Source organism: Protopterus annectens, chromosome 7.part0, assembly GCF_019279795.1.
Source record: "Protopterus annectens isolate FY-2018-M chromosome 7.part0, PAN1.0, whole genome shotgun sequence".
NCBI classification, from domain to species: domain Eukaryota; kingdom Metazoa; phylum Chordata; order Ceratodontiformes; family Protopteridae; genus Protopterus; species Protopterus annectens.
In genome coordinates, this window is record NC_056739.1 from 745,955,081 (window position 1) to 745,982,592 (window position 27,512).

Consider the following 27,512-nt stretch of genomic DNA (forward strand, 5'->3'; position numbering starts at 1 on the left):
TGTGTCAGCCACAGGTTGGGAGTCGGCTGAAAGAGGCTCAGCAGTAATCGAAGGCTGTAAGGTCCTGGCCATTTTTTTGGGCAGTTCTATGGGGACGTCGGAAGAGCCCTCCATCCTAAGTGTGAGAAGTTTCAGACGTTGGCTCTCGAGGTACAAGTTTAAAGCAAGCAACCGACTACGCAAAGTTTTCGGTACTGCAAATAGGGTAGGCCTTATGGTGGTAAGATTTTCCCAAACAGACAAGGCACTTATCGTGGGCGTCCTTATGAGGGGATCTGGCATCCACACTGACACTTATCCTTTCTGGATGAAAATAACAAGCAATAATCAAAATTAGAAGGACTGAAAAAAAGGTTCGCCAGTGGGGTACTTATCTGAATAATGAATACGACATCAGTGGTAACAGGAACACCTAGCGTATGACTGGCAAATCTCGTCCACGTCTGACGCACCACAGAGGGACTGAAAGCTTTTGGATACTGGCTGTACGTACATGAGACTGACGGGATAAACCCATACGCAGAATACTGTAACATGGGAAGAGAAGGACATCAAGGATGTATTGAAAGCGGCATCAACCCCTCCAGCTACAGGAAGCCCTGATGACAGACAAACTGCATGTTTTCTTCTGTGAAAAATGGTACACATCAAGCAGGAGTGTGTGTACTACAGATAATGGAAAACAGGCAGATAGAGAAAGGATTGTTTGCAAGGGACTCAAAAGAAAAAATCAGAAAGGAAAAGCAAAAGTTGCAGGATGATAACATAAGAGGGTCAAAGTGAACCAACTGTTAACTTACACAGCATAACAATACAAATTAGCCAAGTAGAGAACAAGGGAAACAGGGGGGTGCCCCTGACATACAAACAGAGAGACATTTGGAATACCATAACAGAAAGAATTTCAGAATGAATTTATGAGCAGAAACAAAACAGACTGGAAAGTTAGAAGTTCCAATTACAGTGAGAGGTGCAAGGGTACATTCTTCCTTTCGAAAACCAGTATCCGATTCCAGCTGAGGCAGCTGATGACATGAGAAAATGCATTTTAGACTGGGAACATGCAGACATAATTCAGAAGGGACATAGTCCAACAAATTCACTTATTTGGCCAGTTAAAAAGAAGGCTGAGAGCTACCCTTTGATAACAGACCTCCGTAAGGTTAATCAGAACACACAGCTGAGAGCACATTTGACATTAGGAGTTCCAGAAATAGCAGCTCACAAAAAACCACAAAGTATTTGGTTTACAGTGATAGATTCAGCAAATGGATTTTTGCAGTACCACTTCAGAAAAGGGAATGGGAAAGGTTTGTTTTTACCTTTGAAAATCAACAGTATGTCATTACTAGATTACCTCAGGGTTTTCAGAACAGTCCTGTCATTTTTCATCAGATAGTAGGGACATTCCTACAGGAAGAGAGTAAAGATTACAAGGTTATTCATTATATCGATGACATTCTGACACAGTCAGAGACTGTGGAAGAACACATATCACAACCGAGAAAAGTTATGAAACAATTGCAAGACGCAGGGTTTAAAGTAAACAGACAAAACACAGTTCTTGTCACAAAAAGGAAAATTTCTAGGAACTATTATCAGACCGACAGGGAGGACTCCTTGTCAAGAAAGGGTGAGGGGCATTCTGCAAGTGCCAAAGCCTTTGACAATTTCAGATTTGCATAAATTCATGGGAATCATGAACTACAACAGGGAATTCATAGAGGACTATGCAGAAGCTGCACCTTCTCTCTATAAAATGTTGCAGATCAGAAAGAAGAGTGAGTTAACTCTACAATGGAGTCGCACTGAGGAAGAGCCATTTAAAATGTTAAAGCAAAAATTGGCACAGGCAACAAAGCTTAAAGCTTCCACCAGTAAATTACCCTTTGTTTTGCAAGCAGCAGCAGCAGGGAAGGACACACTCTCAATGGTGTTATTACAGTCTTGGCTACAAGAGGCATCTCAAGGAATGGACACCAAGTTGAGACTGGTTACGTTTTGTAGGAGGAGAATGATTCCTGTAGAAAGGATAGCAACCTTACATTAAACTGTTTTATTCTCTGGTGAATGGCCAAAAGCTGAGTATTTGGCAACGTTCTCAGTGGTTATAGTTCAAAACACCACATCTGACAATAAAGACTTTGCTAAATGAAAGTGAGATATACAAAATCACTGAAGGGGTTAGTCAGACTGATTTTTTCAAAATGGATAACTACTTTCAGTACGAAAAATGTACAAATACAGATAGGGGACAAGTACTACTTATCCAATTTTATTGCATGTGAAGGGGAAAGTGGATGACTGCATGGTAGATTTGGAGAAACCAGATAAGTCACCATTAAAGGCAGATGACTGCCATATTCCTACAGTGTATGTGGATGGTGCATGTTTCTGGAAGGATGGGAAGTACTATACTTGGTTTGCAATAGTGACATTGCAAAGGAGAGACAAGCGGATTATGGTTAAGTTACCAAGATACATGTCAGCACAGAGGGCTGAGCTAAAGGCTGTAAAATATGTTTTGCAGGATTTACATCCAGTAAATATTTACAGTGACAGTGCTTATGTAGTAAATTATCTGAGACTACATGGAACAGTGACCGAAGTGATTGTTTAAATGGGTTATTTTTTGAATGGCGGAAAAATATTATCATAGTTTTAATTGCTATAGTAGCCATTACTTTGCTGATCACAACAACTTCCATGTGTATTAAAAAGATCAGGTATCTGTTGCAACTAATGTAGGTAGGTGATAAAGAAAGTAACAACCACTGGAGACATGATTTTTCTGTACAATTTAAAGTTTGATTTAACTTTTGATTGAAAATGTTTTGGTTTTAAAAATAAAAAGGGGGAAATTATAGAATTATATAAAGTAAAAACTGGTTTCACTCACAGTAGTAAGAAGTATTTGATAGAAAAATATATGGACTTTTGGTAGAACTGTTTTTAATCACAGTAACAGAGATTTAGTAATCACAGTAACAGTGTGATACTTTTAGAATAGAGCATCTGTAAGTACAGAAAGGAAATATGCAGTAAACAAGTGTGATTAGCTTAACAGAATGTGCTTGTGTGGAACAAAAAGTATTATACTTCTTAATGTTTTTGTAACAAATAGTATTAATAATAGAGGCTTGTTGAAATATCCTAAACAGCTGAATGTGCACAAATATTCAAGTTAAAAGAGAAATGTCTAACACAGCAGAAAAAGTTAAAGTTACAGACTATCCTAGCAACGAAAGAACATTTGGGTCTGCTGAGAACTGTTTTTCTCCAAATGAGATAAAAATGCAGACAAAGAAGGCTTCAATACAGGAAAAGAATGTTTTCATCAAGGACAAAGTTTTGAAACTACATAATAAAAGTGGCTGTAAAAGACTACTTAGTAGACATTTTGTAATCTGAGTCAGCTGAGTAAGTGCAGTGTATCAGACAGTGATCTGTGCTGCAAAGAAAAAAAGTTATGTACTCACCATAGCGTTCCATCTGAGTAGTTACTTCATTAGTCTTCAAACTGTGGGTCTTCGGATCTGCTTCGGATCCGACACAGCATTTTCCAGCTATGGCTCCGAGCTCCAAGCACCTCCCCTTACCCATAATGCCTCCCTGTCTCCCTTCAGATCGAGTTTGCTGTCGAACAAGAACAGACACCTGACCCAATGACACCTTATCTACCAAAATAACCAACAGCACACCCTTAGTCTAGGCAAAACCAAGGATCTCAACAGTAACAATCTGAAGACATATATCCTGAAGATGTCAGGAGGAAGGAGGGAGGGATGGCTGAAAACAAATGAAGTAGAACTACTCAGATAGAATGTTATGGTGAATACATAACTTCTTTATCTGAAGTAGTGTACTTCATTTGTTCTTCAACCTGTGGGACACGTCACCAGCTACCTAATTCTTGGGTGGCTCTCATGAAAGGATGTTCCGGAGCACAGCAGAGCCGAAGGATGCTCTACTCCTAGAGACAATGTCTAATTTGTAATGCAGGATAAAGGTATGAAATGTGGCCCAAGTGGCAGCTGAACAAATGTCATCCAAAGATACTCTAGACCAAAAGGCCGCTGATGTAGCCATAGATCGGGTCAAATGAGCCTTTACTTTTCCCTGGTAGAGGCAGACCCCTCTCTGAGTAAGCTCGGCCAATGCATTGTGAAATCCAGTGAGCAATTGTCACGTTTGAGACTGGTTTACCAAAGATGGGCTTGGCATAAGACATAAAAAGTTGGTCAGACTTACGGAAAGGTTTGGTCCTGTTTAGGTAAAACCACAATTGTCGATGTACATCCAGTAAATGCAATTTATATTCCCCCTTGTTTTAGTAGTTAGGAGAAGACTGGCAAGTTTATATCTGGTTAATATTGGCTTCCGAAGCTACCTTGGGAAGGAAGGAAGGAAGTGCTCATGCGAAACGGCACCCTGTCTTTATGAAAAATCATGTAGAGCATTTTGATTGAAAGAGCCTGAAGCTCCAACACTCTTGGCGGAGGTAATGCCGACCAAGAAATCAATTTTCCATGTCAAAAATTGCAAATCTACTGAAGCCACAGGCTCAAAAGGGGGAGAAACTAATGCCTGCAACAACAAGGTATGGTCCTACGGAAAGATAGGAAAAGCACCTTTAAGAAAGGTCTTGCAGAGTTTAGAGGAAGCCAAAGAAGACATATTAATTCCCACGTGAAAATTAGATATGGCTGCCAGCTAAACCCTAACCGTAGAAGAACTGGCGCCCTGTTGAAAAATGCTAGCCAGAAAATCTAGAACGGACAACAGAGATGCTGTAAAAGGATCCAAGGACTGCTGAGTGGACCATATAGAAAAACGTTTCCATTTACTATGATAGACTTTCCTGGTAGAAGATTTGTGAGCCACTACCAGGATGGACTTAAAAGGGGGATGACAAACTGGGAGTCCAAATAATCATGGGAACCAGAGCAGCCAGGCTGTGAGCATCAGACTGCTCAGATCTGGGTGTGGAATCCCTGAAGGGTGCGAGATAAGATCCGGAATGGGATCCACAGTCCATGGTGAAACCACTAGATGAGACCTGAGTAAGGGAAACCAAACCTGGGGCGATGAGGATCACGGTGCTCCCCAGCCTTTGAGCTTTCTGCAGAAACTTCAACATGAGGGAAAGAGGAGGATATGCATAAAGAAGACCGGGAGGCCAAGCATGAATCAGTGTGTCTCTGGGGGCTTCCCTCGGCAGGGGAGTTCAGAGCGAAAAACTCGCTGCACTTCACGTTGGAAGGAGATGCGAAGAGATCGCAGCAAGGACAAACTCACTCTCGGAAGATCTGTTCCACTATTGAAGGATTCAGAGACCACTTGTAAGGCATCAGGATAGATCTGCTGAGCCTGTCCGCTAGAATGTTGGACCGTCCCGGAATGTGCATTGCCACCAGAAAACGTCCGGTGCAGATCGCCCATTCCCACACTCTCATAGCTTCTCGACACAGGGGATAAGATCTGGTTCCCCCCTGTTTGTTGAGATACCAGACCACTGACATATTGTCCGACTGAAGTGCAACTGTTTCTAAAGGGAGATGAGCATAAGGGGTCTGCAAAGCAAGAAGAACCGCTCTCATCTCTAGAACACTGATATGCAGATAGGTCTCAGAAGGGGACCACATTCCTTGGACTGTCCTTCCCGAACAGTGCCCCCCCCCACCCCAGCATCTGTGGTCACCATGGTCTTGGGCAAGGCAGGTTAAAACGGGCGTCCCTTGAGGAGATCCAGAGATTGAATCCACCACCAAATGGAATCCCTGCATGCTTTCGAGATTTTCATTGGAAAGGACAAAGGGAGGTCTAATAGAGACCACTGAACCACCAGTGTCCACTGTAGTACTCTCATATGGAGATGTGCTATAGGAAGAAGAGTGATTGTGGCTGCCATAGAACCTAATCCCCTCAACACTGCTTCTGCTGACGGAGATTGAGTCTGAAGAATGTGTAGGATGTGTAACCTGTCTGACGTGAGGAACATCCTCGTTTGCATTGTGTCCAGCCTTGCCCCGATGAAGTCCAACAGCTCAACTGGGAGTAAGGCAGATTTGTTCATATTGATTGTGATGCCCAAGCTAGCCGAAGAAAGGAGTCCCTGGCTTGACAAAGTACATGCTCTGAAGGGGCAGTAAAGAGCTAATTGTCCAGGTACGGAAAGACCTGAATGCCCTGAAGCCTCAGGTGAGCCACTACTACTGCCATTACTTTGGTGAACACCCTGGGGGCTGTGGTGAGACCAAAGGGAAGGGCTCAAAATTGGTAATGATCGGCCCCCAGACCGAAGCGAAGGAACCTCCGTGATCGCCTGTCCATCTTGATGTGGTAGTATGCGTCCTGGAGATCGATCAAATACACCCAGTCTCTGGCCTGCAGATAGGGCAGGATAGATTGAATCGTGACCAAACTGAATTTTGTCTTGGTTATAGACAGGTTCAACTGGGACAGATCCAAAATTGGTTTGAGGTCCCAGTCTTCTTTGGCACTAAAAAGAACCTGGAAAAAAACCCAGATCCGGATTGGTCTGGGGGGACCGGTTGGATGACTCGCTTTCATAGCAGTGATTCTATTTGAACTGCTGCCTCCTCCCGCTGCATGGGTGGAGCGTCCGGTGGGGAACTTTGTTGTATGGGGGAAGTTCTTTGAATGGAACAAAATATTCTCCAGATATTAGGTTCATAGGTGTGTACTAGGCTAATGGCCCTGGAGCCTTTACAAGCCTAGCCCATAGGATTACCCTGACATCGTGCCACCGACCTGAGTTCCTAGTGCCTCTGTCGAGTAGAGCCACTGCCGTGATCCCCATGGTGTGGCTACTAAAAGGAAGGATGCAGACACTTTGGGGGCATTTGCAACACCCACTGATCTGTTATGACGGACTCCGAAGCTAATGGGTGTAGCGACAAATGGCCCCCAACTGCCTCCAGAGATGGACAGTCGGGAAACCCCTCAGGGCTGCTGCCTGGGTTTGTCCGGGAATGGTTCTTGGGACCTGAAGTTCTTAGAACCCCCTTTGCCTCTAGGGCAGCGTCTGTCAAATCCCCCTCTGCCTCTGGGGGATGGTGAGTCCTGAGCGTCTCAGGAAAATGCTTGAGACTTGCGGAACCACATCTTCTTGTGGCCTTGCTGGTTCCTGGAAAAGGACCTTTGAGGCAAAGAGAATCAGATCCCAATGGCAGACAGTGTCTTCCCATCCTTCTTGCTCTTGCTCAAGGTCTCTCTTACTGTCTTCCCGAAAAGAAAAGAACCATCATATGGGGCATTGGTAAAAGATGCCTTGAAGGGCTCCGAGAATTGACATAAGCAGAGCCAGGAGTGATGCCTGATGGCAATGCCTGTCCCCGCCGTCCATGCATCTCCCTCCATGGCATGGGAGAGCAAATGCATGGACGTGTTCGCTATAGCTTTAAGGGTGGCCATTCGTGCATCGAAAGTCTTCTGGTCATCTGCTGACATGGACCCTGGGGTAGACTCCGTGATTTCTCTGACTACATCTCTCTGGAGTTGGATAACATGCGCAAAATAGTTCAGTCCCCTCACAGAGAAGGTCGCTGAAACATAAGCTCGCTTCCCAAAATGATCCAACATCCTTGACTCTCGGTCAGGAGGATGGACCGTGGAGCTCCCCTGTGTGAGCTCCTTTTTGGTGGCCGCTGCCGCCACCATCATAGCATCTACAGAAGACCCCTTGTTACAATGCAGCTTGTCTGTGGGGGAACTTAAAACCCTGTCCGGATGCTTTGGTATTGGCTCTACGGTGTCCGGCTCCTTCCAAGCCCTAGATATTATTAAGTTCACAAGTGGATCGGCCGGAGGGGACACCCAAGAGGTAGATGGGCCCGAGCTGAATGCTTCCAGAAACACAGACTCGGAGGTCAGTTTTGGGGCAGACCACCCCCCCCTTTGGCAAAGGATCTCCATAATGTCTCCAAAGTAGACATCCTCAGGGGGTGACCTTGGAGAACCTTCCCCTTCATCCAGGTCCGTGTCCTCAGTGAGGAACTCTGGGGGAGAATCCAAGTGCCTCCTCTTGCACGTGTGCTTGTGGGGGCCCTCCTCAGGGGGACTGTCTGGGGAGGCCTCGCAAACAGGTGTTCCAAGAGCGGAACCACCTGGGGCACTATGGCTACGGGCTGCCCCTGAGAGGGCAAGATGGTCGGAACCACACACAAAGCCAGGGGGGTCTGGATGGACTCTGAGGACGAGATAGTTTGAGGCCTCAACCCTGCGAAAACCCTCTCCACCATTTCAAATGCAGAGGGGAAAACGGGCCTCCTGGACAGAAAAAGCAGAAGCTGCTCCCCCTTGACCCAACAGGGGAATTGAGCTGTGCCTGCTGAAGCCGATATGCCAAGAGGTATGCTCCTGTCCGACAGACTGAGAGCAAGATACACCCCCTCGGATCCAACCCCGAGGCTCCAGCATCAAGAGCTAGGATCTGACACACTCAAGGCAACTGCCGGTGAGGTATATGGTACCAACGGCCCAACCCCTCGACTCATAGCGTCCTCGGATCCAATGACTCTGAAACTGAAGGTCAGATCGGAGAAGGAGTAATAGGACAGAATATGGGCGGAAAGGGCCCTGCTCCGGAGGGAGACAGCCCTGGCAAGACCACCATCTGAATTTGAGTGCGGATGAACCTCCGCATCATCTTGTCCATCTCCGCTTCCAAAAGGCTCCAGGTGGAGTGGGAGGACACTGCCAAAGCTGGGAGGGAATGCCGGTGGCATAGGGGAGACCTAGACTGTAACCAACTTACTCTAACTTCAAGCTCAGGTGAAAACCTCGAGGACCTCAGCCGAGGGGAAACTGGCCTGGAAACAGGCTTTACCTTTGGTGGTGAAAAAGCCTGCGACAAGCAGTTGGGGGAACGCTTATGAGGCCGGTCCTTCTTAGGTTTATCCCCCTCCTTGGGCCTCTTGGCGGGAGTGCGAGTCCCAGAGCCCAGGGAGGAAGAAGCAGCAGCAGCAGTCACTGCTTTCCCTGCCAGGGAAGAAGGGACCGCAGAGGAAGAGGGGAACAAGCCCTTGAGGATCAATTTGTCCCACCTGTCCTTAAGAGCTCTGGGGTTAAACCCAGCGCAAACAGGATAGGGGGACTGGAGGTGAGCAACCCCCAAGCAAACTATGCACAATGTGTGGCCAGTGAAAGCTTATAACCACACTCTGTGCATTGTTTGAAGCCAGGCTTCGGTGCCTCAGCCATCCTGTTGACCGGTTCACTAACTTACACACACACAGAAGCAAGAAAGAAAGGAAAGGGAAAGCCTACTACTATTTTTTTTCTATGAAGAACCCGGGGAGGTGACAGACAGGTTTAAGATAGAAAAAGAGCTAACAGAGAAAAATACAACCTGACAAATGCTGAAGAAACACTGGAGCTCAGACCATGCTGCGTACGCTAAGGCGGCAAACGGGACCTGAAGGGAGGCATTATGGGTAAGGGGAGGTGCTTAGAGCTCGGAGCCATAGCTGGAAAATGTGGCCGTGTTGGATCCAAAGTGGATCCAAAGACCTACAGGTCGAAGAGCAAATGAAGCAAACTACTTCAGATATGTTTTTAATCTCACAGTAGTGCTTGGTCACCTAATTTCAATATATATTTTAAACATACGAATATTTAGTTGTACAGTTAAGTCTGTGTACCTGGTGACAACTCAGTTTAACACCACATTTTCTTACTATCACTTTGGCTCCTGGAATAGAACTTCTGAGAGGGTGAAGAAACAGATAAGCACAGCAGACAGGGTCTTACTATCATGTTCACTCCTAGTACGCGTTTCTTTAACTTCTGGCTCAAAAAGGGTGGAGCCATCTAAGACGGCATTAATAAAGGACGCCTTGAAGCTTTCCACGAAATCGCAGGGGTGCATCTGGGCACCACAATGCATAGCAATGCCTGTTCTTGCTGTACCATCTGCTGCATTAGACAGCAGGCACGTCATTGCATTAGAAGTATATTATATGATAGCCAATGGGGTACCCACTGTTTTTTGAACATCAGGTGGCAAGTTACCCAGCAGGGACTTGGAAATCTCCTTGGTGAAATCCCTCTGAAATGTATCAAATGTTCAAGGTAATTCAGGGCTTTAAGTGCAAAAGTCTCCAAAGTGCAAGTTCATTTCCCTAGTCAGTCCAACACCCCTGGCTCCCTGTTAGGGGGATGAATCGAAGAACTCTCCTCAATTTCTTTTTTCTGTAGCTGCTGTTACTACCATGGCATTTACAAATGGTCCTTTAGTTCAGTGTTTCCTATCTTTCGGAGCCACTAAAATCCTGTCTTTTTTGAGGGATGGTTTCTACCACATCACTGTCCTTTAATGCCCTCTGTGCCATGAAATTTATAACTGCATCACAGGCAGAACCACTCAAGATGCAGATAAGGCAGTTCTGAAAGTTTTGAGGAGCACAAATTCATCTAGAGAAAAGGGTTCCAGTAGACCACCCCCCCCCCCCCAATTAATCAGTTCTAGGATGTCACCATAGGATTCTTCTGGAGGAATCTAGTGGAACTTTTACCCTCATCCAAATCTTTGCCTTCAGTGACAGACTCAGGAGAGGAGTCTGGATGATTCAATTTGCATGTCTGTTTTCTAGGAACTTGTCCCTGGGGTTCTTCTGGAGGCCGACTGGAATTAGACTGGGAACTTAAGTGTCGAGTACCAAAGACGCTTATAGGTTCTGAAAGTCCCTGTCGATCAGAATAAGAGGAATAAGGGAATAAGTCACAGGATCTGCTGAGACATGGGACAGATCAGAACTCATGGTCCTTACCTGCCTTCATGGTCCAGCCAAGGCGTTTCAACAACTTTGAAAGTGGATGCTGTAATTGGAACTGAGGAAGTGTTCTCCCTATCCAAAGGCTCAGGAACTCTTCCTGGTCTAACTGAGGTTGTCTCAGAGGATGACCTCGGACCCAGGCTATTAAATGCCAAAGCCCGAAGAGGAGCAGGCTGCTCAGAAAACTTTAGAACCAACTCAGCCATTGGGAATCAGACACTTCATTCCAAGACTCATCTTGATGCAAAAGAACTGGAGTAGAGAGTAAGGGATGCAGCAGAAGCCAAAGTTCCCTAAACTGTCTGATCTGACTGAGGTGTGGTTGAAGGGCTCAGACCTGTGGTAACTGGATCTGAAAAGTGAACCGGTACCAGAGAAAAGGGTGACAGGGTCGACGGGCCTGTACCAGGAGTTCCCCTCGGGATGCTGCCGGGAGTCCTTGCTGAATCTGTGTCCTTAAGAATTTCCTCATTATATGGTCGACACTCATTTCATTAAGACTACTGGTGGACTGCACTGACCTTGATGTTGATGCTATGGGTGAGGGCTTGGAGAAACATTTCTTTTATAAAACAGGTGAACGGAACCAAGGGGCACTGGCTCCAGTGAAAATATAACTTAAGGGAATTCTGATCCAGGTAGCTAATGGATCTGACTGCCTCGGTGTTTTAGGTGCCAGACCCAATGGGTTAGTTGGATCTGGGAACTTTTTCCTTGATTTCTTGGATCGCTTTTCCTCCAGCTTTTTCCTCTTCAGATCATTTTTCTGTAGACTTTTCCTATTCTCTCTGTATTTCCTTAAACTTGCCAATTTTCTTTTTTTTTTTTTTTTCTGGTTTACTGCTTGGGGAAGTTGAAGCTGGCCTACAAGCAGAAGACACAGCTAGAGAGGCAGAAGATGAAGACCCTGTCTGAGGAAAAAGCAACCATTTTAAAATAAGTTTTTTTTTCCTGCACTTAAGAGTCATAGACCTAAAAGAAGCACAAATGTCATAGTCAGCCTGAAGGTGGACAGCACCTAAACAATACACACACAGAATGCAGGTCTTGTGGAGGGATTTTTGTGTCCACAAACCATGCACTGTTTAAAACCTTGAGCTTTGTTTGACATTAAAAAAATGCAACAAACACAGTAAATCGTAATATTTAACAGACATACACTATGTCTAATTCTGACAGAAAAATCACACTTCAAACCTTATACTTAAGGAACAGTACCGAAAACACTATTTAGAAGAAACACACCAAAAACACTTAATAATTAGTATCAGGTTAGCTGTTACATGTAAATATTCTAAAAATACCCAAGTATATCACAGAACTATGCTATCTATTGACTATACCAAGTATCATAAAAAGGAAGAAGTCAATGATATCAAAACATTAGGAAAGAACACTTTCACTTATCATGAAATACAGAGCTCTCTGATACATGTCTGGAAGATTCAGGCAGCAAATGAGATCTGAGGGAATTGAGTAAAGGGGAGAGAATTATGGGTACGGTAGGAGTCACAGCCTTGGATACACAACTGTACAAGAAGGTGCAGAGCTCGGATCAGATCAGATCGATTAACCCAAATGTTGAATCAGACAAAAATAGATATCTGATAATTTTTCTGCAAGAAATTAATAAGAGTGCTGAACACCTTTCCGAAAGATGTTACAGTTAAAGGTCCAGTGGCGACTAGTCCAGTGAAAAATACAATACAAAACTGTGGGAAGTATGTAAGGCGCCTCCCTGACAGCCTTCATACTCTACTGCATTTAATAAAACAGTGCTCCATTTAGTTTATTTAAATGTAGCCAGTGCGCTTTTTCTGAGGGATAAATGTTAATGTTTACTGGTTAATTTCACGTTTCGCATCTGGGAGGGTAAAATAGATGAGAAAACAACATATAGCAGTCGATGTAACTGGGAACAAAGGCTGTAGTATGCTTTTTAGCAGAGGTAACCTTAATTTAAGATTAGGTAATGCGTGTGGGTGCAGCTGTTGATTTGAGACAACTGCTATTACTGGAAGGGGTAAACTTCATTTATTTAAAATTAGGTTTTGAGTGTTTTTTGCAAATTAAAAGGGGATATGGGTTTCTGGAAATTTGTTTAGTTTTTTTTTTTGTTTGAGCATTTTCAATGAAGCAAAAAGTCTTGAAAATGTTACATATGTTCAAACGAAGATTAAAAGAAGCAACTCCATAAAAGATCAGCCTGCCACATGTTAGTGCATACCTTTCAAGTGTACCTCATTACGAGGAACGTACCTCATTTGGGGTCTTAAAAAGTTCATGTTCCTCGAAGTTCCTCAAAGTTCCACACTGAGTCTGTTACACATTCAGTGTTAGGAATTTTTTTTTAAGTGAAATCCATGGTAAATAGAAATTAATCATATTAATTCATTAAATGATCTTTATAAGTAAAACCAACATATTTTAACTATCCTATGACCTTCCTAGTTGAAGTTGTTAGTAAACCATTAGTATATTTTCCACATTTTGCCCATTTGTTCCACATTATGAAGGCAAGTGTTCCTCATTTTGGCGATGGAAGGTTGAGAGCTATGTATTAGTGTGTGCACGTATGTCAAAAGTTGGAAATAAACATTTAAATGAACTGTCATGTATAGCAGGTAGAAGTAATGACATTGGACAATAATGACTAGCTATGTCCATACTAGCATGCAGAGATATAAAATAAACAGTATTGAATTATATTAAGAAATGAAGAGTGCAAATAACATTGTTGCAAGAGACGCATTTAGACATAAATGGGCACGTGAATTTGACAAACAAAGGATTTTAGGATCAACATTCAGCAGACGATCAGGGACTCAGGGAAAAGGGGGGTTAATAATACTGATTGCTAATGGGAGTCCAAGAGTGAAAGAAATGAGGAAACACAATAATAGTACATTTGTGGTGCTAAGGATGTTAGAAAATATTGGGAAGAGAGACTGAAAAAGCAATTTACAAGAGAACAATGGGAGGACATGTGTATGGCTCCTAAGTATGCAACAAAATCAAGAATGTTTAGGATCTTTGCCTAGAAATGTTTGCATAAGTACTTTTATATCCCCAAGCAGACTTCAAAGAATTTTTCCTTATTTTGATAACAAATGTGGGAGGTGTGATAGAGAAGAAAGAGGTAACTTGGAACATATTTTCCTAGAGTGCAATGAGTTGGCAGATTTTAAAAAATCCTTAGAGAACTCTGTCATAAATATCAGGTGAGGAAATGGCTGTAACTAAGGAAATTATTCTTTTGAGCTGTGACCCCATAACTGAACTGCCTAATTATAGTAAGGCCTTATTAAATTTAATTCTGCTGGCTATCAAACAAGCCTTTCCTGTAACTAGTCTAGTCCAGATACAGACTTCCTGTATCCAGGACTGTTTGTAAGCTCCTGAGCAGTGCCAAAGTCTGCTCTTCAATTTGTCCCTTAGATCTCTCCTCTCCTGCACTTATACTAGCTTATTAGTCTAGCACTTTACCAGACTTCTTGCAGCAATTATTGTAGCACACAAAAGTGCTGCCAGCACCAAACGTTCTACAAGGAAACAGATCCAGTACTTATCAATGCCCAACCCTCCAGGCACGTCTAAAGGTCAGTTCCCTGTGGTTTCTCCTATTAACTTGGTGAACTTGGGCATCCTGAGGCAATGTAGCAACTGCCTCATGTACACCGACAATCCTCTCCTCTTACCTCCCAACACTCAGACTTTGCGAGAGATGCACTTATATATCCAAATTGGAAGCCACACACTCTCCAGCCAAGACCAGAATAGCTCGTCAAGAGAAGAAGGTCAGCACTTGCACCACACCACATGGAACACATAGCCCTCCAGAACACGCACCAGCACCGCCTTCACATAAAAACACAAACCACATACCCACCTTCGCGGAGGCGCTCAATAAAAATCTACCTAAGCAGCAGAGACCTCCAAGGCAGAAACGCACTTGACCACCACAATACAACACTAATCACGACACATATAACTCCCCTAAACAGTGTGCCACTCAACCAAAGCCCCTATAGCAAAACAGCATGCCCAAAACACTAGTCATAGGTGATCCAATAGTGAGGCACACTAATGTTCCACTCACTAGGTTGAATAAGGAGGAAAGTAACAGTCAGCTGCCTGTCGGGTGCCAGGATAACACACGCACTCAGGTCCCTCAACAACAGGTACAAATATGACTCAGTCATTGTACACGTTGGTGTGAATGAAGTGAGATGTACCTCCCTGGACTACATGAAAGAAGACATGGAGGAGCTCTTGGATTATGTAGCCCAGGCATGTATAACTCTGAGCAGCATCCTACCATCACCCAGAATGATACCACAGTACAAGCAGAAAATGAGTGATTTTAAAAATTGGCTAAGTTTCTGGTGTCATTCTAAGGGGATCCAGTATCTGTCTGCCTGGGATTACATGATTGACAGAACCAGATGCTTTGCCAGAGATGGCCTGCATCTGTCACCCCTGGGCTTCCGGATACTGGCCAAGGTTCTTGACATCCCTATAGTGCCTTTTTTAGGTGGTGTTCCAAAGACCAAATTACCACCGTAATAGCTACAAACAAATGCAATCTGAGGGTCATGCTGCTCAATGCTAGAAGTGTAAATCTCAAAATGCACTCACTCAAAGCACTCCTTAAAATGGAGAACATCAACTTTTGTGCTGGAACAGAGACCTGGTTCAAGGCCGCAGAAAGCACCCCTGCACTACCAGGGTATAACTCATTCAACACCTTTCGGCCTCAGTACTTGGACCGAAGCTCCAAAGGTGGTGGTGTTTCCATATTCATAAAGGATGTGCACACCTCCAGACTGGTAGCCCAACAATGTCTATCAGAGATACTTCAGGTGCAGCTAACACTGGGTAAGACAGCGATTCAGGTCGTAGCCTGCTATAGGTCCCCCAACCATGTCCCAAGACTCACAATCCACGTTCCTAAGCGCCCTGGAGAATATTAACACTCCCTTACTAGGCGACTTCAACTACCCCTCCATTAACTGGGAAAACTACTCGTGTACCAATGCACTTGCCCGTTTCCTGGAGTTTATTAATTCCAATGCCCTGGACCAGCTCATTCTTACCCCCACTAGAGGTAGCAACACCCTTGACCTAGTCATTACTAACATGGGTGACCATTGCTCTACACCAATAGTCAGCTCCTCCCTGGTTAGATCTGACCACAAACTAATCCCCTTGGAAATCCACATCCCCACCCCCCACAAAGGTAACCACCATGAAAAACTTCTCCAAAGCTAACTTTGGGCTCCTAAAAACAGAAGTGGCTAACTTCATGGGACCCATGCAAATGGAGAATAGTTGTATGGCTGCCGAATCATACACCAATGCACTATACAAACACATACACAAATGCACGGATCTCGCCATACCCAATAGAACCAAGACGCTCTCCTCCAAAAAAAAAAGGAAGCCAATCTGGTGGTACCCTACCATAAACAAACTCTGCAACAGGAGGAGGAAACTGATGTGGAATAAGGTGAAGTCTCAAGACTGGAAAAACTCCCTTATCAGCTTCAACAAAAAGTTGAGATCCCTCATCAAATCCTCTAAAGCTAGCTATGAAAACAGAATTGCAGCACAAAGCAAAGACAACCACAAGGCCTTCTATAGTTATGTAAAGAATCTCCACCGCAATTCCCAGATTTGCTCTGAGCTACTGCACAATGATACCTCCTATACCAAGCCAACAGATATTGCCATATACTGGCCAACAGATTCAGTGCCACCCCCCCCCCCCCAAGGACCAATCACAATACAGTACAGTTGTGTACCTACCATAAATGTAGATGTTCGAGTGTATTCACTGCTGCAGTCATTACACTCGGGTTATCCTGCTGGCAGACGACCTGCAGTCGGCCCAAGTTCCAAAGTCTTGGTCCAATGTCGGTTGCTGTCCCCTCTTCCCTGACGTCAGTGCACCAGGGGTATAAAAGTTGCAACTGATGACATTTTCTTCAGTTTTTCTTGCCCCAGATGTCAGATGCCCCCAGATAGGAAGGCTGAAAAGATAAAAATATGCCAAACAACCATGCATATATTACTATAAACATTTCCTTCATCTACAAGCAAATACACCACATAGGTTGTATAGAGTTGAGAAGTACAAGATAGTCCCAGCAAAGAGGGGGATGAAGGGAGGGTAACCTGGACTGCAACAGTGAATACACTCTAACATCTACATTTATGGTAGGTACACAGCTGTACTATGTTCATCGTGTTTCACTGTTGCAGTTATTACACTTGGGTAGAATCCCAAAGCTGAGGTTGGGTGGCTGGGTCTAGATTGGATTTGGCGAGGCTAACAAGCCCTGCAGAACTGCAGTGGCAAAGCCTGCTCTGGATTTGGAGTAGAGAGGTAGGTGGTAGTGCTTGGTAAAAATGTGCAATGAGCTCCAGGTTGCAGCTTCTAATATGTCTTTGGTTGGTACCCCTCTGAGGAAAGCTGCTGAAGTGGCTGCTGCTCTGGTAAAATGAGGCCTAATGCCCTTAGGCACCGATTTGCCATGTTGTGCATAACAGAAGCAGATGCAGTGTCCTATCCATTTGGAGATTGTCTGCTTTGTGATAGGATTTCCTTGTGATCCTGCAGCATAAGCTACAAACAGTTGCTGAGTTTTTCTGAAAGCTTTTGTTTTGTCCAAGTAAAATCGTAGCTGCCTGTGTATATCCAAAGCGTGCAGAAGTCTTTCCCCTTTATTCTGGGGATTTGGGTAGAAAGTAGGTAAATGAATAGTTTGTAGACAAAATAACAATTCCAGAAGTGCACCAACACGCTGTGAATAATCCAATTAAACTGTTCTAGTTGAATTCTTTATTGGAACAAACAATCAAGTAGTAGTAAGCGCTTTCACGTCCTTACGACGCTTCTTCAGACTTCAATGGTTCTCCATACAACCCATCTCTTAAATACATTCACAATTATCACATTTACATCATTAATGGTTTGGTATCCCTAATTTAAAGTGCTAGTGCATATTTAGTTAAAACTGCAACAATTCCTATAACTATGTTCAAACCCATATAATGTCTCAGAACATATGGAGATGTATAGATGTCCAAAATACAATCAACGCTAAAAACACAATATATAAAAAATATATTAAATCCATATTATATAAAAACCATATTTTATAAAAATGTAAAAACATATGTAAACACCATGGCATATGAAAAATAAGTCTTGCTAATATAAAAAGGCATAGTAATATTTTAAAACATATAACTATTCATTTGATAGTCTATATATCAATGTTTAAGTGACCTGGCTACTAAAAAAGGTTTTGGGGTTATTTTATCATTTAGTCCATATTTATGTGACTGTAGCCTGAGAATCCATTTATTTTCTATTTCCTCTGTATGATTCTTTATATCACCCAACCTACTAGTTCTTCTCACTAACTCTAGTACTCTAAATCTAAAGCTATGTGATGATCCATACTCCATAATGTGACGTGCTAGGGCATTAGTGTCATTTTCCTTATTCACTGCATATATGTGTTCTCTTCAGGGGCGGCTCGTGGCATAGGGCTGCCGGACTGCAGCCCCCTCAAAAATAAAAAAAGAAAGAAAAAGAAATGAAAAATAAAAAAAAATATTTTTTTAAAATTCGCGGACTTCGCATGCGCATAGACCGAGTCCCGGCTTATCGGTCTATGCATGCTCAAGGTAGCCCGGCCGTCCCATAGGGGACACAAGGAGCGTCTGTGCACTTTACAGTGCACAGACCCGCCAGGATTATGGGACGTCCGGACTGCAAGAGGAGCAGCAGGGACTGGGACAGAGCCTTAGGGATCTCGTCGTCGGAAGGAGCATTGGGATCTCGGGTCTTCAGTATTGCGGGAAGGATGTATGTACGGACGTTTTCAGGTAAGGTGCCTTTTAATTTACAATGTTTATTGAGTTTGTGCCTTTTCTTTGTGTATGGTGCTTGAGTTTGTGCTTTTGCTTTACTGGAGTTTGTGTGTGTGTGTGTGTGTGTGTGTATGGTGCTTGTGCTTTACTGGAGTGTGTGTGTGTGTGTGTATGGTGCTTGTGCTTTACTGGAGTGTGTGTGTGTGTGTGTGTGTATGGTGCTTGTGCTTTACTGGAGTGTGTGTGTGTGTGTGTGTGTGTGTGTATGGTGCTTGTGCTTTACTGGAGTGTGTGTGTGTGTGTGTGTGTGTGTGTGTATGGTGCTTGTGCTTTACTGGAGTGTGTGTGTGTGTGTGTGTGTGTATGGTGCTTGTGCTTTACTGGAGTGTGTGTGTGTGTGTGTGTGTGTGTATGGTGCTTGTGCTTTACTGGAGTGTGTGTGTGTGTGTATGGTGCTTGTGCTTTACTGGAGTGTGTGTGTGTGTGTGTATGGTGCTTGTGCTTTACTGGAGTGTGTGTGTGTGTGTATGGTGCTTGTGCTTTACTGGAGTGTGTGTGTGTGTGTATGGTGCTTGTGCTTCACTGAGTGTGTGTGTGTGTGTATGGTGCTTGTGCTTCACTGGAGTGTGTGTGTGTGTATGGTGCTTGTGCTTTACTGGAGTGTGTGTGTGTGTGTATGGTGCTTGTGCTTTACTGGAGGTGTGTGTGTGTGTGTATGGTGCTTGTGCTTTACTGGAGTGTGTGTGTGTGTGTATGGTGCTTGTGCTTTACTGGAGTGTGTGTGTGTGTATGGTGCTTGTGCTTTACTGGAGTGTGTGTGTGTGTGTGTGTGTGTGTGTGTGTGTGTGTGTGTGTGTGTGTGTGTGTGTGTGTGTGTGTGTGTGTGTGTGTGTGTGAAAATGCCCCAGGTGCTTATGGTGGTGTGGTAGGGAATGCCTCAGGCTTGAACCCTGTACCCTGTATGCAGGTGTTAAAGACTTGAGTTCCTACCCACCACCATTTGTAAAAAAATTCAGATTTTTACCTCATATTCGATCTGATCTGTTCCTCATAATATCTGTGGTTTGTAAATGTTGCAATGCTTGATATTTGATGGTGTAGTAGCATTGTTGCCTCACAGCTGCAGGTTCTTGGGTTTGATTCTTGGCTGGGGTTCCTTCTTTGTGGGGTCTGTATCTTCTCCCTGTGTTTGTGTGGGTTTGCTTTTGTGCCCTCCCATGTTACAAAGACATGTCTGCATTATTTCTTCCTGGGCCTCTGCTGAAAATTTGTTTATTTGTTCCAAGTCAGACTGTCCTGATTAAAAAATGTTAAATAAAATTGATAGGCATTTGAATTTCAGACTTAAGGGTTTCTGAATGTTTAATTCCTTGCGTATTTGATGGTGCAGTGGTAGTATTGTTGCCTCACAGCTATAGGTTTTCTGGTTTGATTCTTGGTTGGGGTGGCTTCTGTGTGGAGTCTGCATCTCCTCCATGTGTTTGTGTGGATTTGCTCTGGTGCCCTGCCATTTTACAAAGACGTGTCTGCAGTTTTAATCCCTGCTGAAAATTGGTTTTGTTCTGTCCGCAGTAAAATTGACAGGCATTTGAATTTCAGACTTCAGGTTTCTGAATGCTTAATTCCTTGTATAATTGATGGTGCAGTGATAGTATTGTTACCTCACAACTATAGGTTTTCTGGTTTGATTCTTGGTTGGGGTGGCTTCTGTCTGCATCTCCTCCCTGTATTTGTGTGGATTTGCTCTGGTGCCCTGCCATTTTGCAAAGACGTGTCTGCAGTATTAATCCCTGCATCTCTGCTGAAAATTGTTTTTGTTCTGTCCGCAGTAAAATTGACAGGCATTTGAATTTCAGACTTCAGGTTTCTGAATGTTTAATTCCTTGCAGATTTGATGGTGCAGTGGTAGTATTGTTGCCTCACAGCTGTAGGTTTTCTGGTTTGATTCTTGGTTGGGGTGGCTTCTGTGTGGAGTCTGCATCTCCTCCATGTGTTTGTGTGGATTTGCTCTGGTGCCCTGCCATTTTACAAAGACGTGTCTGCAGTTTTAATCCCTGCTGAAAATTGGTTTTGTTCTGTCCGCAGTAAAATTGACAGGCATTTGAATTTCAGACTTCAGGTTTCTGAATGTTTAATTCCTTGCATAATTGATGGTGCGGTGGTAGTATTGTTGCCTCACAGCTGTAGGTTTTCTGGTTTGATTCTTGGTTGGGGTGGCTTCTGTTTGGAGTCTGCATCTCCTGCCTGTGTTTGTGTGGATTTGCTCTGGTGCCCTGCCATTTTACAAAGATGTGTCTGCAGTTCTAATCCCTGCGTCTCTGCTGAAAATTGTTTTTGTTCTGTCCGCAGTAAAATTGACAGGCATTTGAATTTCAGACTTCAGGTTTCTGAATGTTTAATTCCTTGTATAATTGATGGTGCAGTGATAGTATTGTTACCTCACAACTATAGGTTTTCTGGTTTGATTCTTGGTTGGGGTGGCTTCTGTCTGCATCTCCTCCCTGTATTTGTGTGGATTTGCTCTGGTGCCCTGCCATTTTGCAAAGACGTGTCTGCAGTATTAATCCCTGCATCTCTGCTGAAAATTGTTTTTGTTCTGTCCGCAGTAAAATTGACAGGCATTTGAATTTCAGACTTCAGGTTTCTGAATGTTTAATTCCTTGCAGATTTGATGGTGCAGTGGTAGTATTGTTGCCTCACAGCTGTAGGTTTTCTGGTTTGATTCTTGGTTGGGGTGGCTTCTGTGTGAGTCTGCATCTCCTCCATGTGTTTGTGTGGATTTGCTCTGGTGCCCTGCCATTTTACAAAGACGTGTCTGCAGTTTTAATCCCTGCTGAAAATTGGTTTTGTTCTGTCCGCAGTAAAATTGACAGGCATTTGAATTTCAGACTTCAGGTTTCTGAATGTTTAATTCCTTGCATAATTGATGGTGCGGTGGTAGTATTGTTGCCTCACAGCTATAGGTTTTCTGGTTTGATTCTTGGTTGGGGTGGCTTCTGTTTGGAGTCTGCATCTCCTGCCTGTGTTTGTGTGGATTTGCTCTGATGCCCTGCCATTTTACAAAGACGTGTCTGCAGTATTAATCCCTCGTCTCTGCTGAAAATTGTTTTGTTCTGTCCGCAGTAGAATTGACCGGCATTTGAATTTCAAACTTCATGTTCTTCAGAATACATAGTAGCACAACCTTTTTCTAGCAATTTTCTAAGTTTATAAGATGAATATTTTAAATTTGTCCCTATTTTTGGGACTGTATTCCCCATTATTGGCTTCTCCAGGTTTTGTGCTAAGGTTGACAGCTATGGCAAGAACTGAATTCACTGAATATGGACTGTAGAATTGTGCATATTTACTGATAAAGGTGCACTGTAGAATTGTGCATATTTACTGATAATGGTGGACTGTAGAATTGTGCATATTTACTAATAATGGTGGACTGTGGAATTGTGCATATTTACTAATAATGGTGGACTGTAGAATTGTGTATATTTACTAATAATGGTGGACTGTGGAAGTCTGAGTAGACTTTTTATGATAAATGTTCTCAACTGGGCAGTTTTGCCATTATGGGTGCATATGTTTTGTTTCATTGCTTACTGGAAAAATGTTCAAAACAAATTTAAAACACCCTCTAACAAGTGTACTGTATTGTACAAGGAATATAATTTTAGTACAATGAGGAAGGTGTATCAAAGAGCACATGTATGTTTCATATGCAAGGGGCCTATGATTCAAAACAGCCCAAAATTAATCTTTATCTGCCACTGGCAAAATGTATTTTCTTTGAATGTGGGTTTCAATGCTGTTTCAATGAATGTGAGTTTCAAGGGCAGAGAAGTTTTAATGCTAAGTTTTCATTGTGACACTGCATTGCTTTGTTTAACAGATTACTTAATGTTTGTGCTGTAAAATACAAAATAAAACTTTCAAATGAAGTCCAATCATTGAAGTAAAGCAGTATGCACATTAGTGTTTATGGTAAATGGAGTGAAATAGCCAAGTAATGGTTAATTGGAATGGCTGCAGAGGCTCCAGTTCAACCATTATTTTGTCAGGGGGGGAAGGGCAGCAAACTCGGACAGGCCCAGCTGAACTATACCTCCCAACTGTCAAGATTTTCAAAGAATGAATAGATTTTTGCTTCTTATTTTTGGTTTGTTGTTCATAAAATTTGTAGTTTTAATTCCTAAATGATTTGCCAGAAGTCACTAAATAATAAGTTTCAGACTTCATAACCTTCATAAAAATGCATGTTAAAGTAAGAGCCGTTCTATCAACTGTCTCAATTTATACAAGAGCAATTTTTAGTACTGTTTATATGTGCCCCCAATATATTTGGCCTTGTTCAGATTTACTGCATTAACAGGTTGAGAGGTACATGCAAATAAATTGCTTTATAGAATTAGGCATAGCCAACCTCTCAACTGTCCCCAATTTTTGGCTCAAAATGTTGCTCTTCCCCTTAATAATCCCTCCACAAAATAGCAATTTTGGAAGAAAACATGGAGGGTTTACAATTAAGAAATAACTGTAATAATCAAAGTTATAGATTACTTGAAATGCATGTAGATTCTTTTATTTTGTCAGCTGCTCAAGGTAGCAGTACTAATATTAAAGTGTCCCTTCTTTGACAGGTAGAAGCTGTATTGTGTGTCTATTTTATATTTTTGCATCACATTTTGGTCCATTTTTCATAAAATTGTGTTTTTGGCAAATTAGTGACAAATCACTAAAGACTGAAGTTAGAAAATGACAGACATTTGAGTTTCAGATTTTATACCCTTCAGAAAATTCATACTAATGCAAGACCTATTCTATTATCTTTCTAAGTTTATTAGAGCAATATTTAAAATTGTCCATCTTGTTGTGCCTTTGTCCCACTTCTGTGTATGGCTTTGTCCAGATTTCTTGCTCTTGAAGTTGAGAGGTATGACAAATGTGTCAGGGCCATCACAGTCAGCCAGAGAGATTTCAAATTGTGACATGCTTGTTGCACCCCACTCCCCATGTAGTGACTCTGGATGTGTCCAAGCAAGGCAAGGAGTAGTTGTATCTACCTTGGATGGGAGGACACACTGCATAAGTACTACAGTGGCTTTTCATCTGTCCTTGATTTTGCAGAATGGTCTGGTTTCTGTCATATTTTTGTACTGTTGATTTATGCTTATTACTCAAAGTGCCTGTTGCTCTGTGTTTAAGTAGCAATGCTTTAATGACCATAAGGTAAGCTTGTCTGACATCGTAAGATGCAAGTAAGCTTTAATAAGCATACTGTTAAAGAATTGCCAACATTGAAAGCCTTTCTGTTGTTGCCATGCAGAGAATACTTGACTAGATAATGTATAAGCCTTGGGTATTAAAGGACAGGATTCCATTATTTTAAAAGCTCATTACACTTGTTGGAGACTTCCAGTCATCTCTACAGGCTTTACCCGTAAACTAAACAGAATGCCAATCATGTGTGGTCCATAACCTGTACAGTAATCCTTTAAGCAATGTATCTTGAGCTTGTTTCTTGTTTGCTTTTCATTTTTACTTTTATCATGTTTTCCCCATGAAGCGTTGTCAGGCAGCAGGTCTTTTTTGGATAAGAAACATTTTTACAAGTGGGGGCATCACATAGATTTCTACTTTCAGCATGTTGCTTGGTACTTTAATAAAGCTGAATATATTATAATTAGAACTGCAGTGCAAGGAGAAGTAGTTTGAGTTGAGTGCTTCTGGTTTTTCTTATACTTGATTTTGACTGGCGTTCCAGTAATGTATTTAAAAAGTAATTTATTTTTTCATGCCTCACAACCTTTTGTTTCCATCTAGATATTAAGTAAGCTGTCATGCAGCCAATGCATTGAAATATTTTTATTCTTCTACACTTATTTTTGTCTTGATTGGACTTTCATAATGATGGTTTGCCACCCAGGGCAGCGTATTTAATTAAAGTTAGTTTTTTTGTGGTTTTGTGCATAGCTCCTCCCCTTTATGGTTGACCACACCCCTTCCCTTTGACCCCGCCCATTCAGCGTCTCCTGCAGCCCCCCTGTGATTTGAAGTCACCAGCCGCCACTGGTTCTCTTATGCGTTCACGGAGGGTTCTATTGGTCTTCCCTACATAATACTGATCACAAGTTTGGCATTCTGCTAAATACACTAGATCCTTGGTTCTGCAATCTGCATAAACTTTAAACGTATAAATGTGACCTGTGTGTGTGGATGTGTGAAGGCATTATTTTCAGCTATAAATTTGCACTGATTGCATGTGCGACAGGCAAAAGTCCCTTTTCTTTGTGACTGTATGGACTTTTTGCCTGTTTGTTCATAGCATAATAGCCTTTTTAAAGACTTCATATTTTTATAAGCTATGTTAGGTTTATCATCTACTAACATCTTTATCTTATCATCCATTAATAGTAATTTCCAGTTGTTCTCTATTATACGTCTAACCTGTCCATTCCTGTTCGTGAACGGAATAACCAATCTATTTTTCCTTTCCTTTTGTGAGTCTTTTGTACAAATATTGTCGTCAGTTTTTCTATGAAAAAATGGCTTGCCTTTATAAGCTCTTAACTTGTTACATGATGTTATAGTATCCTTTACATCCTCCTTTTTGTAACCTCTTGAGGTAAAATTATTAACTAGTGCAACCTGTTGTTCTCTAAAAGTAATGTCTTGTGTAGTCAATTTTGATACTCTAAGTGTCTGATTTTTCACAATATTGGAATATATGTGATTAGGGTGCATGCTGTTGCGATGCAGGAGGTTATGCCTCCAGCTTAATTTCCTAAAAATTTCAGTGTCAATTCCATTTGGCCCTTTGGTTAACTTGACATCAATAAATTCTATCACAGTTAAAGAATATGTACTTTCAAATACAAGAAAATCTGTAGTGCCATTTAAATATGTTACAAAATCACCTAGCTCATTCTCGGTCCCTCCCCACACAAAAAACACATCGTCCACAAAACGACCATAATATTTGATATAATCAGAAAAATTCACATTATTGAACACATAAGCACCTTCCCAGTAAGCCAACACCAAATTGGCGTAGGAATTGGCACAAGGGGTGCCCATTGCTACTCCCTTTTTCTGTAAAAAATAACTATCTTCATACATCAGGACATTGTTCTCTAAAACCATGTCTAACAATAGCATCCATTGTATAATCTTTGTATTGGCAACCCCCTTTTCTAGTAAATAAAGTCTCACATATTCTACGCCAATAGTATTTGGTATGGAGGTAAACAATGATTTAACATCTAATGTTACAAAAATGTCATTTACCCCAATGGGTGTATGGCTGTTGGTTAGTGCTAAGTTTTCCAAAAATTGTTGTGTGTCCTTTAATATATGGCCTGCATTGTTGACAATGGGTTTGAACTGTTTGTCCAAAAATATGGACAATGGCTCTGTCAGCCAACGTCTACTAGAAAAGTACAGTTTTGTACCTACCATAAATGTAGATGTTCGAAGATCCACATTGCTGCAGTCCTTACATATGGGTAGTCCGCTGTCCTCGGTCGGCCCGAATACCAAAGTATTAGGCTGACGTCGGTCAAGGCGCTTAAAACTGACATCAGGACGTCAGGGTACAAAAGCGCATGACCGACGTCATTTCCTCAGTCTTTTCTTGCCCCAGATGTCAGAAGGCCCTAACAAGACAGGCCAAAGCCAAAACCAGCAAAACCCAACCAACCACCCGTGCACTAACCATATTTACAATATGTACAACACAAACCACACCACCACCTTCAACAACAGAGGGTAAATTGGACTGCAGCAATGTGGATCTTCGAACATCTACATTTATGGTAGGTACAAAACTGTACTATGTTCTTCATCTCACATTGCTGCAGTCCTTACATATGGGTAGAATCCCAAAGCAGAGGTAAGGGAGGATGGCAAAACTATAAAGCATTAGGAGCTGCCAACATGCCTTGTAAAATTGCAGTTGCAAATCCAGCCCTAGATTTAGAGTAAAGTGGAAGGTGGTAATGCTTAGAGAAAGTATGCACTGAACTCCAAGTAGCTGCTTCCAAAATATCTTTAGTAGCCACCCCTTAAAAAAGCTGTAGAAGTGGCAGTAGCCCTAGTGGAATGAGGCCTAATCCCAGCTTGAATCTCCTTACCATGATGGGAATAACAGAAAGCAATACAAAACCAATCCACTTAGAAATAGTTTGTTTTGAAACAGGTTTGCCCTGAGAACCCAAAGCAAAAGAAACAAACAACTGCTGAGACTGCCTGAACCCTTTAGTTCTGCCCAAATAATATCGCAACTGTCTGTGAATATCCAAAGTGTGCAAAATCTTTTCCCTTTATTTTGGGGGTTTGCATAAAAGTAGGCAAATGAATAGTTTGGTTTAAAGCCACACTAGAAACCACTTTAGGCATAAAAGAAGGGTTAGTGCCTAAAGACACCCTATCCTTGTGGAAAATTAAGAAAGGCTCAACTGCCATAAGGGCCTGTAATTCAGAAACCCTTCTCGCAGAGGTAATGGCCAACAAAAAAGCAGTCTTCCAAGATAAATATTTCAACTCTGCCGATGCTGCAGGCTCAAAAGATTCTAGAGTGAGTTTCTCCAACACAAAATTGAGATCCCAAGCAGGAGTAGGAGCTCTACGTGGGGGTCTTATATTCTTTGCCCCTCTAAGGAATTGCTTAAACAAAGGCTGAGAAAATAATGGTGGGTCACAGTCATAGTGAGCAGAGATTGCTGCAGCATGAACCTTTATAGAGGAGAAGGACAAACCTTTGTCCAATAACTCAGTAAGGTACTGAAGCACCACACTTAAATTAGGTTTAGAAACATCAAAGTCCTTTGCTGTACTCCA

The 27,512-nt window shown here is 42.5% G+C and overlaps 1 protein-coding gene across 6 annotated transcripts in view; it reads right to left on the reverse strand.

Annotated features, from left to right (window-relative positions):
* The window catches only part of AP4M1 (adaptor related protein complex 4 subunit mu 1), a 1,285,664-nt gene that overhangs the window by 615,184 nt on the left and 642,968 nt on the right, over positions 1–27,512 (reverse strand). The gene's annotated exons all lie outside the window — the stretch shown is intronic.